The sequence below is a fragment of the Choristoneura fumiferana genome, chromosome 11, assembly GCF_025370935.1.
Source record: "Choristoneura fumiferana chromosome 11, NRCan_CFum_1, whole genome shotgun sequence".
NCBI classification, from domain to species: domain Eukaryota; kingdom Metazoa; phylum Arthropoda; class Insecta; order Lepidoptera; family Tortricidae; genus Choristoneura; species Choristoneura fumiferana.
In genome coordinates this window covers 16549312-16562542 of record NC_133482.1, presented here as the reverse complement: position 1 = coordinate 16562542, position 13231 = coordinate 16549312, and the positions used below count along the sequence as shown (strand labels likewise).

General features: G+C 35.9%; 1 long non-coding RNA gene across 1 annotated transcript in view; it reads right to left on the bottom strand.

The window, feature by feature from the left end:
• The window catches only part of LOC141432899 (uncharacterized), a 205105-nt gene that overhangs the window by 26497 nt on the left and 165377 nt on the right, over window positions 1-13231 (bottom strand). Inside the window, exon 3 of the long non-coding RNA XR_012451881.1 lies at window positions 12706-12732. This is a non-coding gene — a long non-coding RNA (uncharacterized lncRNA). The remainder of the gene's footprint in view (window positions 1-12705; window positions 12733-13231) is intronic.

Below are 13231 nucleotides of genomic sequence, written 5' to 3'. Positions count from 1 at the left end.
AGTATTTCATATATATGAGTAATTCAATAGTAGTTATTTCCGCTTATTTATGTACGTTCCACTGCTGAGCGTAAAAACCTCGTTTACTAAATAAAAAGACTGTAGTTCCCATAAGTAACTGTTGAATAAAATCATTACTTGTACTGCTGAGCTCAAAAATCTAGTCGGAGAATAAGAAGGCTTTGGCCGTACATAGTTCCCAATAGTACCTCCGCTGACTTAAAAACAATTTTTAAAGAGATTTTTTAGTAACTTTTAAATGAATCATTAACTGTGTGATTTAAATACCACTCAGAATTGTTATCTATTTGAGACTGTTAAAATAACAAATATAATAACTCTTTTTTTTAATCTGATGTTACAAAAAGTATGTATGTATGTATGTAAACTCTTGTACAAAATAAGTAAACAAACACAAATGTGCAAAGGCAAACTTATTCCTTTAAGGGATCTCTACCAAAAAGTGTTTGAATGGACACAAAAAACGAAAAAAGGGCAATGCCCATTGTAGTTAGTCAAAATATTTTCTGACGACAATTTTATTAGACCAACGTTATCAACAATCATGCACCCAATGGATGCGTTAAAAGTTCATTTGATAAAAATGATGACTTTAGAGGTAAAAAGATCAGCAAATATCTTAGTACCTAACTATTTATTGAACTGTTTGACCGTGCTCCTTCCCGATATTTTGACATATTTACCAGCATAGAATTTGCAATGTTTATCAAAACCATTACCGATAAACTTATTTCATTAAACTGGTTGAGTAAAAGAAAACTTTTGATTGCCGTACTGTATTTTTTCAACTGTGACTGCTGTAAACGAATAGCAAGTGAAAACATGGGGAGCTGGACGAATAAATCATGCTGTTTCAATTATGCCCCACTTACCGGCAGCGGGTGGGAGTGGGATAGCCTCTTCTGTATCTGATATAGCCGTAAATCATCAGAATGACGTTATTGTCTTGTAATCTACGAAATTATTTACTGGATCCCTTTAAATATGGAACCTGAAAGGATACAGAAAACAGATGTTTATTGTTTTAGAGATGACTAATTGTTTTAAGTGGTGCTTTGTGCGCTATATTTCGTGGTTACATAGTCTCTTTAACCGACCTCAAAAAGGAGGAGGTTCTATACTTACTGAAAATTATTAAATTAATTAGCTTTAGAATATTAGAAATAATTTAACAAAATGACATGTAATAATTATATTACCAATAAAGGAGTATGAGTATTAGAAACCAATTTCGATATTTTTCCATTATAATTTAATCATTTTTTTATTAATTATTTCAACTATTTTGGCTTACGACGTCAGAATTTAAACTAGTTCTACCACACCACTGTTTATTTCATACATTTAATCTGTATGTGTATGTTGAGAACCAGTATTTATTTATTATTATTTTGGTTTTATATGTTTCTACAATAAATAGTATCAAAGTTCAAGTAGGTCTCCATACCTAAATTTCTAATCAATCAACATCTCAGTAAATAAATAATTTCGCATCCCTAAAGCTGGTAGGTACATAGGTAAACATACTTTATCTGACAACCACAATTTCCACTTGACGATTGAAATTAAAAAACTTTCCGGCCAAACCGGCGGTGGATCAAAAAAAAATATTAATGAAAATTTCAGTTGCGTACCGATACTCCGAAGGCCGGTTTATCAAGGCAATTTTACTGTCGTAGAAGGGCAATTAAGAAATTCAATTTTGCCTGGTATCGGCTTTCGACAATGTTGGTAATTAATGGTGCAACAAGTTATGGTGCCTGGCGGGTTTGGAGGATTCAGCAGTTTTAAAGGGGCCTCAAGGTTATTTGATGCTATAGGCATCGGAGGTAGATTTTAATATCATCACTATCATATCAGCCGTAAGGCGTTCACTGTTGGACCCAGGCCTCCTTCATAGACCTCCAGTTGCTTCGGTTGAAAATGGTTGAATCCTGCATCCATCGTGAACCAGCGGGTTTAATCAGGTCAACCGACCATTTTGATAGTGGACGTCCTGCGCTGCGTTTGCCTATTATTTAATTTATTATTGCATTTGTATCAACACAAACGCAATGGTCAATATTTTATTGTTAGCATTGTACCGTCCCTTACAACTTTACGCAAACTATTAAGAAAATAGTAGCTTTTGGCACAGAGTAAAAAATGTTTGATAATCAATTTATTATGACAAAACTTTTAAACGAGTAGTAGAAAACAAAACAACAACAGAACTTATAGCACTGTTTAAATATAAACGTGACTGAAGAATTGTTAGTAGTTCAATTAATACGAGTACATAATCTTGTTTTTTGACATAAAAATATACTTCTCTATTATTATTCTCTATTATAAAATATATTTCACTATATTATTGGCTCTGTATTAAACCACATAGGCTTCTAGCTACCTACACTCTATATATACGTAGGTAGCAATCAAGCAGAAGATCGCGTACCTATAGGCGACCGAGCTCCCCTTTGAAGCAATTCTTTAGTGTTAGCAATGTTCCTAATCCGAAAAAGCCAGCGTGAGAAATAGACCTCAAGCCCTCTTATTTTGACACGAGACTTGTGCCTCGCAAAAGCACGCATGTAGACTGGACATAGAAATAGACAGTTGTCTGGAAAAAGTATTCACATTTGCATAAAAATATCAACATCGCATTTCAGCAGCTACTTAACAAACGAAAAAATCCTTAATTCAATATTTTTCTCGATTCAGACGAAATTGGCTGCTCTTGAATTATAAACACGTACAAAATCGGAATTCGCTAAATATTATGACGCACTCAAAGATGCTCCCAGAAAAAGATCGTCAATGTAGCCAAACTGAAAGGATTCGGGGGATCAATTCGTTTATTACCTTAGAGTTTTGAACCAACCGGAGACACCACACGTACTTAGGTATTATGTAATCGACCAAGACTGTAAAATAAAAACGAGAAAAAAGAAAATACGACTTGCTTTTTTCGCTGATTTCGACATTTCATTAAACAATTTCAGAGATTGGATCAAATGACTGATTTTTTCTAGGTAAAATAATAAAATGAAATTAGCTATTTGCATATTACACGTGATTTGGTCATATCCCTTACAGATTTGTCCGAAGATACGATTTGGCCATTTATCTGCGACATATATATCCCATGCCGTACCGTCGTATATGTACATGTACTCGTATGCACTGAAACTAGGTGTATCCACCCCTCACGTTCGATGCAGATGTCGGTCGGTATAACCATTGAACAGTGTAAAATGCTAAAACCTTCGATGTCTTCTCCGGTTAGTTTAATCCTCTGAGAATATAGGGGATCAATTCGTTTATGACCACAGTTACTGCCGAGCAAGCGTCGGCCATTTCATTGAAATTCGAGAGCCACTAAAACCACGTGGGCATAAATTTTAGACTCTAATGTGGACTATAAGAGTTGAGACGAAACTTTGTCTTTATTTGTAGAAATATAGACTAAAAGGGATTTTTCGTTGTAGTCTCAAGTAATAGTCGAAAATTACAAGGTACTCTGTTTTTTTTTACAGACCATACTACCAGATGTTAGAACGAGATGTGAGAGTTGTGTTGGTTTGACATCTGGTACTATGGTGTACGGTTGTGTTGCTCTGAAGATGAGCTCTGGTTGAGAGTTCGAAACGCGAAAGTGTATTGTGGTGGTGGTGATAGATGGGTTTGTGTGTGTTCTTACAGTGTGGAGGTGGAGGAACTGCATGAATGCGCATATCTTGCATAAACTTAGCTATCATAAAGGTCGCGGGTGAGCAAAGAAATTATTTTAGTTCATTTATACGTCAGATTGAATTTAGTAAACAGAAGGGATAGATTCTCCGTCATTCTAGTTTAAAATTTTAATACTGTAGTCGCTGAACCGTGAAACCCTTTTGAAGTCGGTTAAAAATCTGCAAACTCCGTTCACTGACTATCAAGCCGCAAATGCCGTAACTTCGCAAACAATAAACATCATCCCTTGAAAGCTTTGAAAGGAGCATCTTTTCAGGCAAAATTGGTGCGCAGCGAGTTGTAAAATCCTATTTTATGTGTTACATAGCAAAAAAGGTTATTAAATGAGAGTGGATCAACGGGAAAAGGTTAGGCAACAATAAAAAAAGGTAAGGAGGCAAAGATCCGAGGGTTCTTTATAGTGAGGCTTTTGTTTTGACCGCCTTTGTTACTGGGTTTCGCTCTGAATGTTTTCTATAGAAACGATTTCTCAGTCGGGTAACAGCTAAAATTTATATTAATACCCGACGCCTACTGAAGCCGGATTTGTCCTCCATTTAGCCCGTAAAAAGGTCTTTAGTGTTTCTTCTAGTTGTCTGGTATAATCTGAAGTTTCTATTCAGCTAAGTGTTTCCATTACGTAAACAAGGTTTAACGGCTTTTTAATGTTTCATTCGCGAACGATTTTAAATGTTGTTTTGCTACTATTATGTTGTGGTTATATTGTAAACTGTTTTGTCAGTTTCAATGTTTAAATTTGAATAAGGTATCTTCTATAATAGCACACAATTACAGTTTGAAAACGATTCACATCATGACGAGTTCTGTTTTGTCAGTGTCAATTTTAAAGTTGCATATTATTATTATTGTCAGAATAAGGTTGTAGACGGCAAAGTTATAATCTACAAAAAAACACGTGACATACTAACCCAAAAATACAGCAATTGCGTCACAGTCGATCAAAATGAATATTAACAAAAAAAAGGAATAAAAGACCTACCTATCCACTTCATAATATTTATTTTTCAATTTATTGAAAAATAATTTTCCCAAAACGAATTACTCGAGGGAGGTTTTCGATAACTAGGTATCCAATAACCAGTTTTAACGAAGCTAATAAAATACTGGATGTTATTAAAAAACGTGCTCACGCAAACTCAATTATGTATCGGTTTCTTAATTTTTTTCAAGTTTCTTATGGCGTGAAATCGTAAAAAAATAATAATTACTTCATTGCTACAAAACTGATATAAAGTTAACGGTATTTAATTATACAAAATATAGATAGTACGAAAGTGGATATTTATTAATAAAACATAGCTCAGTACAAATCAAAATAAAGGTAATAAAGGTAACTAAAACTACATACGAAAGTAGTAAATGTTGAATTAAAACTCTTTGAAGTGACAATTGGCAGGCCATATAGCACAGATAACAGATAGCCGTTGGGGCTGAAAATTTCCAGAATGAGCACTGCAGATCGGCAAGCGCAGCGTAGGACGTCCACCAGCGAGATGGACAAGCTTACAACTAATGCAATTAGAGGTCTATGGGGAGGCCTTTGTCCAACAGTGGGAGTCTTACGGCTGATATGATGATGATGATGAAAAGTAATAATTGGTTTTAAAAATGACATGGAGGATAACAGTGAGAATAAACATGAGAATCATGAAACAAGTGGTAATGACAATGACGATCAAGTTAATAATGCATTTAATGATGACGATAAAATTGAAGTACTTTTTGATACACATAATAAGATAACAACTTTATAACTAGTCGCTGAATTCTACAGTAATGTCGAGATGAAAATTTAATCAGGACGAAGAAACTTCGGGAGTGGTACAACCCTTTATTGCCTTGGTCAATGGAGCGCGGTCCCAAATAGCTCCGGTACAAATTTAAAGCGGTTCTGGCCAAAAGCACTCAAAGCATAAGATGAAAGAGTATTTTGAAGAAATATTTGAGATTACTTGTTGGCGATGAAAATTAAATAAAGTTAGAAAATAGACAATATGATGTTGTAAAAGCAATGATAGTAAGTAGTTTGTGTTATTAATTATGTCTAACTTCGTGAGTCAATGTTGAAATTATTGTCAATATTAGTTTGATTTTTAATCTTGAAAATAAAAAATGATATTTTTTTATTTTTTTTTTTATTCGACTGGATGGCAAACGAGCAAGTGGGTCTCCTGATGGTAAGAGATCACCACCGCCCATAAACATCTGCAACACCAGTGGTATTTCAGATGCGTTGCCAACCTAGAGGCCCTTAGACGACCAGATGTCCTAGTGGTTAGAGAACCTGACTACGAAGCTTGAGGTCCCGGGTTCGATTCCCGCGTCGGGCAGATATTTGTATGAAAAATACGAATGTTTGTTCTCGGGTCTTGGGTGTTTAACATGTATTTAAGTATGTATCTATTTATATAATTATATTTATCCGTTGCTTAGTACCCATAACACAAGCTTTGCTAAGCTTACATTGGTTTGGGACTAGGTTAATTGGTGTAAATTGTCCCGTGATATTTATTTATTATTTATTTATCTAAGGCCTTAGGCTTGGGATACCACAAGTGCCAGTAATTTCACCGGCTGTCTTACTCTCCACGCTGAAACACAACAGTGCAAGCACTGCTGCTTCACGGCAGGATTAGCGGGCAAGATGGTGGTAGCAATCCGGGCGGACCTTGCACAAGGTCCTACCACCTACTTTGTATCTAAATGTTGACACACAAATCAGTAGTAGCAAAATAATCCCACTAATATTATAAATGCGAAAATTTGTAAGTCTGTTTGTTTGTTACCTCTAACCGCTGAACCGATTTAGATGGAAATCGGTATACAAATAGTTTGAGTACCGGGGAAGGACATTGGATATTTTATTCCTCACAATAGCATAATTATAGCGGGATAGCGATAAACGAATTCTAAGCAGACAGAGTCAAATCGGTCCACCCGTTTAACAGCTACGGTGCCATAGACAGACACACATAGCGACCGCTACGGTCAAACTTATAACACCCCTCTTTCTGCGTCGGGAGTTAAAATACTGCAATACTTTAACTTCGACTTTAACTTCTTTTTTTTGTCGGGATGGTACTCATTTTAAAATTACAAATTCTAAAATCACAACTTACATACATTGCGTTTACGTGCGTTGCAGGTTAAACAAACGCTTGAAAAAAACCACTGCAATTATTATGCAAGTAACGATGCACGTATAACTCCAAATCTATGTCTCCTTTGTAAAATCACACGAGACAGTGAAGAAAAATGAGAAATTCAAATTTCCACCGCGGCAACCTGTGCATAACTCCGTGCATAGGTACTCTCCATTTACAGGGGACATTACCGTCTCACCTGTTCAGAAACAATAGGTCTTTTCAACACAGTTCAGTTGAGTTATGAAAACTTAAATATTTTCCTGCAAAAGAAATGAAAAGTGTGAGAATACAAACGAAGGAAGCCCTGATGAAAATATTTCAAAGTCTGGCACATAAAAGATTTACGAACACATTTGAATAATTATTGGTATTGGAGTCAAAGTCAACACTGAAGTTTTGGTTCGAATTGAAGGAGTTGGCTTAGTTTTATGAAACTTAGTTTTATTAAATTCGGGTTGTGTTCCGCGTACTTTGATTTTAACGAAGCTCGATATTTCGGCACAGTTGCATGCGCCATGATCACCACAAAATATCATTCATATAATTAGTAATGACCGCGGTAGTCTAAAATAGAAAGTAGTTAGTAGTGAAAAGAAAGAAGAAAGAAAGTAGTAGTAGTAGAAAGTAAAGTAGTAGTAGTATATTGTGTTGAGTTGGCTTACTTTTGGTGTAATGCATTCTTTACATTATACTCATCATCATCATCTCAGCCGTAGGACGTCCTTTGTTGTCCACGGGCCTCCCCTATAGACCTTCCAGTTGCTTCGGTTGGATACAGTAAAATACAATTACATTATTTTGCAATTAATTTACAGGAAACGATTTAAAAAATATTTTTCAACTTCTTACGCTCGTAAAGTTTGTATTTATGCTGGATCTAGGCGATATAAAATTACTTTTTATGCTCTAGTGCATAAAATAAAATCTTCGTCTAACACCAAGGCGATAGGTGTAAACAGCCACAAACAAAGAAGATTCTACATATTTTTTTTAATAATTTTTAATTTATATAAAACTAAAAATCAACCATATCAATTAAAAAAGATCAATCAAATTTTAAAATATATAATTTTATATTAATGGATTAACAATAAAAGTTACATAGTAAGTAAACAATTGCTTCCACTGTTGCTATTTCATTTCCTCGCCATCGAAGTGAAAAGCAGTGTAAAACTCGAGCATTAAACCCATTTCCCCCTCGACGTGTCTATCCACCCTTGCCGTACCGGCTCAGGTGGCTATATGAACGATTCGGGTAAAATGGCTCGTTTTATGCTCTTGTTGTACAATCTACTATTATTACGAAATGGTTTTCGATTTGTAGAAAAATAGACAACTCTATTTCCTCGGCATTAGGTACTAAAAAATTGTTTAACTCCCAACCTGGTCAGCCGCGTACTCATCAATTCATACAAAATTTAAAACCAAGCCAGTTTCATTAAATTCATTTCAAGATTTATAACTGATTTGTAATTCAACTCGAGAATCAGTAAAAAGTTTCCCTTTATGCGAACCGCAGCGACTGGGAGTACTATATTATTTATGGAAAAACATGAAAATTTAATAAGAAAAACTGCTCTCAGCTCGCTCTTTCTTTCCCTTTGTTACTATAGCATTCTGAAAGTCTATGAAGGTTTTCATTCCAGTTGTTATAAGCTTTCGAATGCTCATTTCTTTGTGTACCTGGTGAAATGTGAGTTTGTGAATTCCGTACGTTGAAGTAACGGTTGGGTTTTAAAATTTTATTGCTTTCTGACTTGGGAAAATAGGTTTATCGTAGTTAACGACTTTGAGTGTGTATTAAATAATGAGTTGCGACTTGCGAGGTTTGAATTTCTCGCATTCTACTAACTAGTTAAAGTAATTAGCCGTTTGTAATAAATACCTTGAGTAGGTCAATTATGTATTTATATCGCTCGTGACGCCTTCTCTTCTGGCAAAAAATCTTTTATTTCTATACCGCGGGAATTATGCAGTTATTCGGCATGAAAACTTTTTCAGGTCCTTTCTAGGGTTCAAATTATCTTCATAGGTACAAAATTTCATTTAAATCGTGTCAACGGTTTAAACGTGACAGCAAAGGTTAGAAATAGGTTTTTTTTTATTTTTTTTTTATTTGTGTTAATTTTGCTGTATATGTGTGTCTTCTGTGTAAGTGAATAAATGTCTTCTTTCTTTCTTTCTTTCTTTAAATAGACAGTGACTTTTGCATTTGTAATGTATATAAGTGTGGATTAATATTCTATTGCCTTTGTTTTGGTTACGTACTTGTATATAAGATGCGAAATTTGTAGTATTGTCCTAAAAAGCCTTAAAATCGTCATCACGCCGTAGTGAAACAAGACAAAGATAACATATTATGTATACTGCCTGGAGACTGTTTTGTCGATGACTTGAATCATTATAAAAAAAAAGTCACAGTCGTAAACTAGCAACTCGTCAGGTCAAAATATAGCAACCAGATTATTTATATTTGAAGGCTATTTATAGACATTTTTCTCTCAATAATCGATACACTACTGAATATTGAGCAGTCGTATAATCTCCGTAAATTGACGTGTTACGGCTATTGGCAATTTACATTTGAAATTACGATTTAACAAACAATTTGCAATTTAAGTGTCAAAGGTCTTGTAGGTCGTTACATCGTCGATAAAAACGTGTTTACGATACGACGTTATTAACATAGATAACGAATTCTAGTTTCTAAATATGAATAAGTGGAGCTTTCTCAAAGAAAACTTGTTGACTTGCGACTTATTTTGCATCAAACAGATGGTTTTTGTTATACTCTAGATCTCATTTGTTAAGCAAATAAACATCATCTTTTTGACTTTCATAACAATATTAATCGTTTTTATTTAGTTCAACGAAATCTAGGATTTCATCATCATCATCATCAGCCCGAAGACGTCCGCTGCTGGACAAAGGCCTCCCCCTTAGAACGCCACAATGAACGACAACTCGCCACTTGCATCCACCGGTTTCCCGCTACTCTCACGATGTCGTCAGTCCACCTGGTCAATCTAGGATTTATTAAAAGCGAAAATGATTAATATCCACCTTATACATTGTAGTATACAGACAACGTCATAAATAAGTGATCACTTTTGTACCTTGTCACTTTAATGTCATGTTTGAAAAGCCATACGAAATTGTGTAATGACTGAAAGCGACAAAGTACAGAAATGATCACTTATTTATGACATTGACTGTACCAATTAGCGTTGGGGACACCATAATAGAGAGATCTCTCTCCAGGCGGACGGTTATCATCCCAGCCTATAAACATCCCACTGCTGGGTACAGGCCTCCTCTCAGAATGAGAGGCCTTGGACCGTAGTTCCCACACGGGCCCAGTGCGGATTGGGAACACACACACCATTGAATTGCTTCGCAGGTGTGTGCAGGTTTTCTCACATGTTTTCTTTCACAGTTAAGCTCGTGGTAAATTTCAAATGTGATTTCGCACGTGAATTTCGAAAAACAGAGGTGCAAGCCGGGGTTTGAACCCACGATACTCTGCTTGACGGCTTTTTCACGGTGGATGATAACCCGACAGGATTGAACCTGCACCTCCTGTTGCTTTATTCGCCAAGCTAGTGGGACGGATTCCCTGTAGTGTAGTTAGTATGACACCACTGACGGGTAAAGCCACAAAGGAGTTTGTTTTAATACTGATAGGCGATCTGAGATTCTTTTTTCTAGTATCAAAAAGCATTTCCAAAGTTTCAATATCACATTTAAGTGTTTGTACATGTACAAACAATTTTAATATGTGATATTGAAATTGAATACATAAAAGAACCAAACACAATTTACAGTCCCATTGGATTTTAATCACGAGAATCGGTAACCAAATCTGGTAGACAAAACAATATGAGTTATTGTAGAAGGTCGAAGGTTCAATAGGTACCTTTAGAGTTCGGTTCAGAGGCCGTTATGTCTAACGCCCAGTTTAGACCAGCAAAAAATCGTGCAAGTTGCAATACATTGCGAGGCCGTAAAGCCAACGAGTTTTAAGTGGTCAATCTAACGCCGCAATGTAATGTAAGGTTTAACGCGCTGACGTTCGCGATCGCATTCACCCTCTCTCTCTCTCTACCCTCGTCTTATACCGTAGGAGAGTAAAAAGTGGTGCAAGCGATTGAGATTCCAATCGTGTTACACAAATAAGGGCCTCAGGCATAGCTGACACTGAAAGTTTAAATATATTTCGATCTCGTTTTCTCTAAATTGTTTTTGGCAGTTAAATTGAATGTTAAAATAACCTGTGGCTTTGTATAAATACTTTGGGTCTTTGCTGTAAAAAGTCCGGCTATCTTCAAACCAAATTTGTCCAGCTACTTTTTTGCGTGATCCGTCAAAGATACCTCTCTCACAAATTTTCTTATTTGTGATATTCTTCTTCTTCTTGCGGTGCCTCTCCACTACGGCCAGGTTGGCTGTCAGCTCCGCATATCTCTCCTTATCTCTCTCCAGAGAAAACAGTTCTTCCACACTGGCGATACCGGTCCACTCTCTGATGTTTCGGAGCCTCGATTTCTTTCTTCTTCCGACGCGTCTTTTCCCCTCAATTTATCCCATCATTATTGTCTGAGTAAATGATAACGCTCATGCCTTAATACATGCCCTAGATAAGCCAACTTTCTTCTCTTGATGATCAACATCAGTTCTCGGGATTTTTTGACTTATTTACTTACTTATAGGTAGAGTCATTCACGTTGACGCGTGCCGTGGTTCTTATTACAATATCATTAATGGCTTATTTTGACAAAATCGTTTTCGTGGATGGCACTAGGTATACCTGGTCATTCGTGGCTCTATGGACCTAGCTTATGTGTGACATACGACGGTAAAACCACATTTCCAGTGCCTCCAGTTTTTGGCGTAATATTTCTAGGAATAAAAGCTATTTAAGTTCCTAAAGCCGAGTTTAGACTTGCAAGAAAAATCGTGCGAGGCCGTAAAGCCAACGAGTTTGTAGTTGTCAATCGAGCGGCGCAATGTAATGCAACTTGCACGATTTTTCTTGCAAGTCTAAACTCGGTTTTAAAGCATGTAACGTAGAAAACTATAAATATTTTAAGAGTTCCTCGCTCAGAGCTAACCCTTATTTCATAGTTGCTCAATGCTCTCCTGATATTCTTTGTTATAAACTAGTAAATGGAGCAATAAAAAGTTAACGATTCCGTGCGGTTCTTGGACGAGAGTAGTTTGATTCCCATTTTATCGGGAAATCTCGCTAGAAAGTTTTCTAGTAAATATCTAGGATTTAATTTCAATTAATTTATATGTCGAACATGGCGGCCAATACCTAAACAGAATGATTTCACAATACACTTAGACGATTGATTGATATGATTTGATTGATTTTTTGGATTGATTGATGCCTCCTTCATAATTTACCCTTTGCCTATTGCATGTTTCCTAATGAGGGAACTCTAGTCGTGCGTCGAAACTGATACTCAAAATTTTGCTTTTCAATTCAAACAATATAATTAATTTATTTAATGCTTAAGTATTTACATACAAAAATATTTCATACTTGGCCATTGCATAGTACAGTCAAGGAATTCAATTCATGGGCCACCACCACCATGGAACCTTTTCAAAGGAAAAGCCATTACGACTTTCCTTGTTAATAATGCGATGTCACTATGACGTTTACTGTGAAATGGTTCCATGGTGGCCAATGAATTAAACTCCTTGGCCGTACTTAATATTTAACTCTGACTTTTTGCTGTATTTCATCATTCAAAACACAATTTGTCTGGTTTTATTGTTCCGTATTTATACTTACGTCTCCATCAGAAGCTCCGAACTCATTCTGAAACAAAAGAAGGAAGAGTTAAAATTGCGGGGAAACACACATTTATACAAGCATTTATTTAACTTGCAATGTATCTGTACATATGTAGGTATGTGTGGGTAAAATTTTGTTACTTTTGACTCACTTTCAGTGGTTAGATTGATTTAAAATCTGGCATACATATGTAAATCTGGTGACAATTCAATAATCCGGCAGTGACATCCTGATAATCCGGCCAAGATCGTCTCCGCAGGAAGGAGTCCTCAACGGTTAATGGCATCGATTTGAAATTTGGTACAGAAATGTAGTTTGGATGACAATGCAAGGTACAGTCGTGAAAAAAGCTTGTATGAAAAACCCATTGAAATCGTGACACTCAAAAACTCTTAGTAATAGTAGTAGTCCCGACTGTTGAACTTTAAATTAGCTACTTAACAGAGTTCTAGACCACTAGGCTTATTTTCTTCCTTTTAGTTTTGGCAGTCGGGTTTCTTATTTTTTTTTTACAAACTTATTA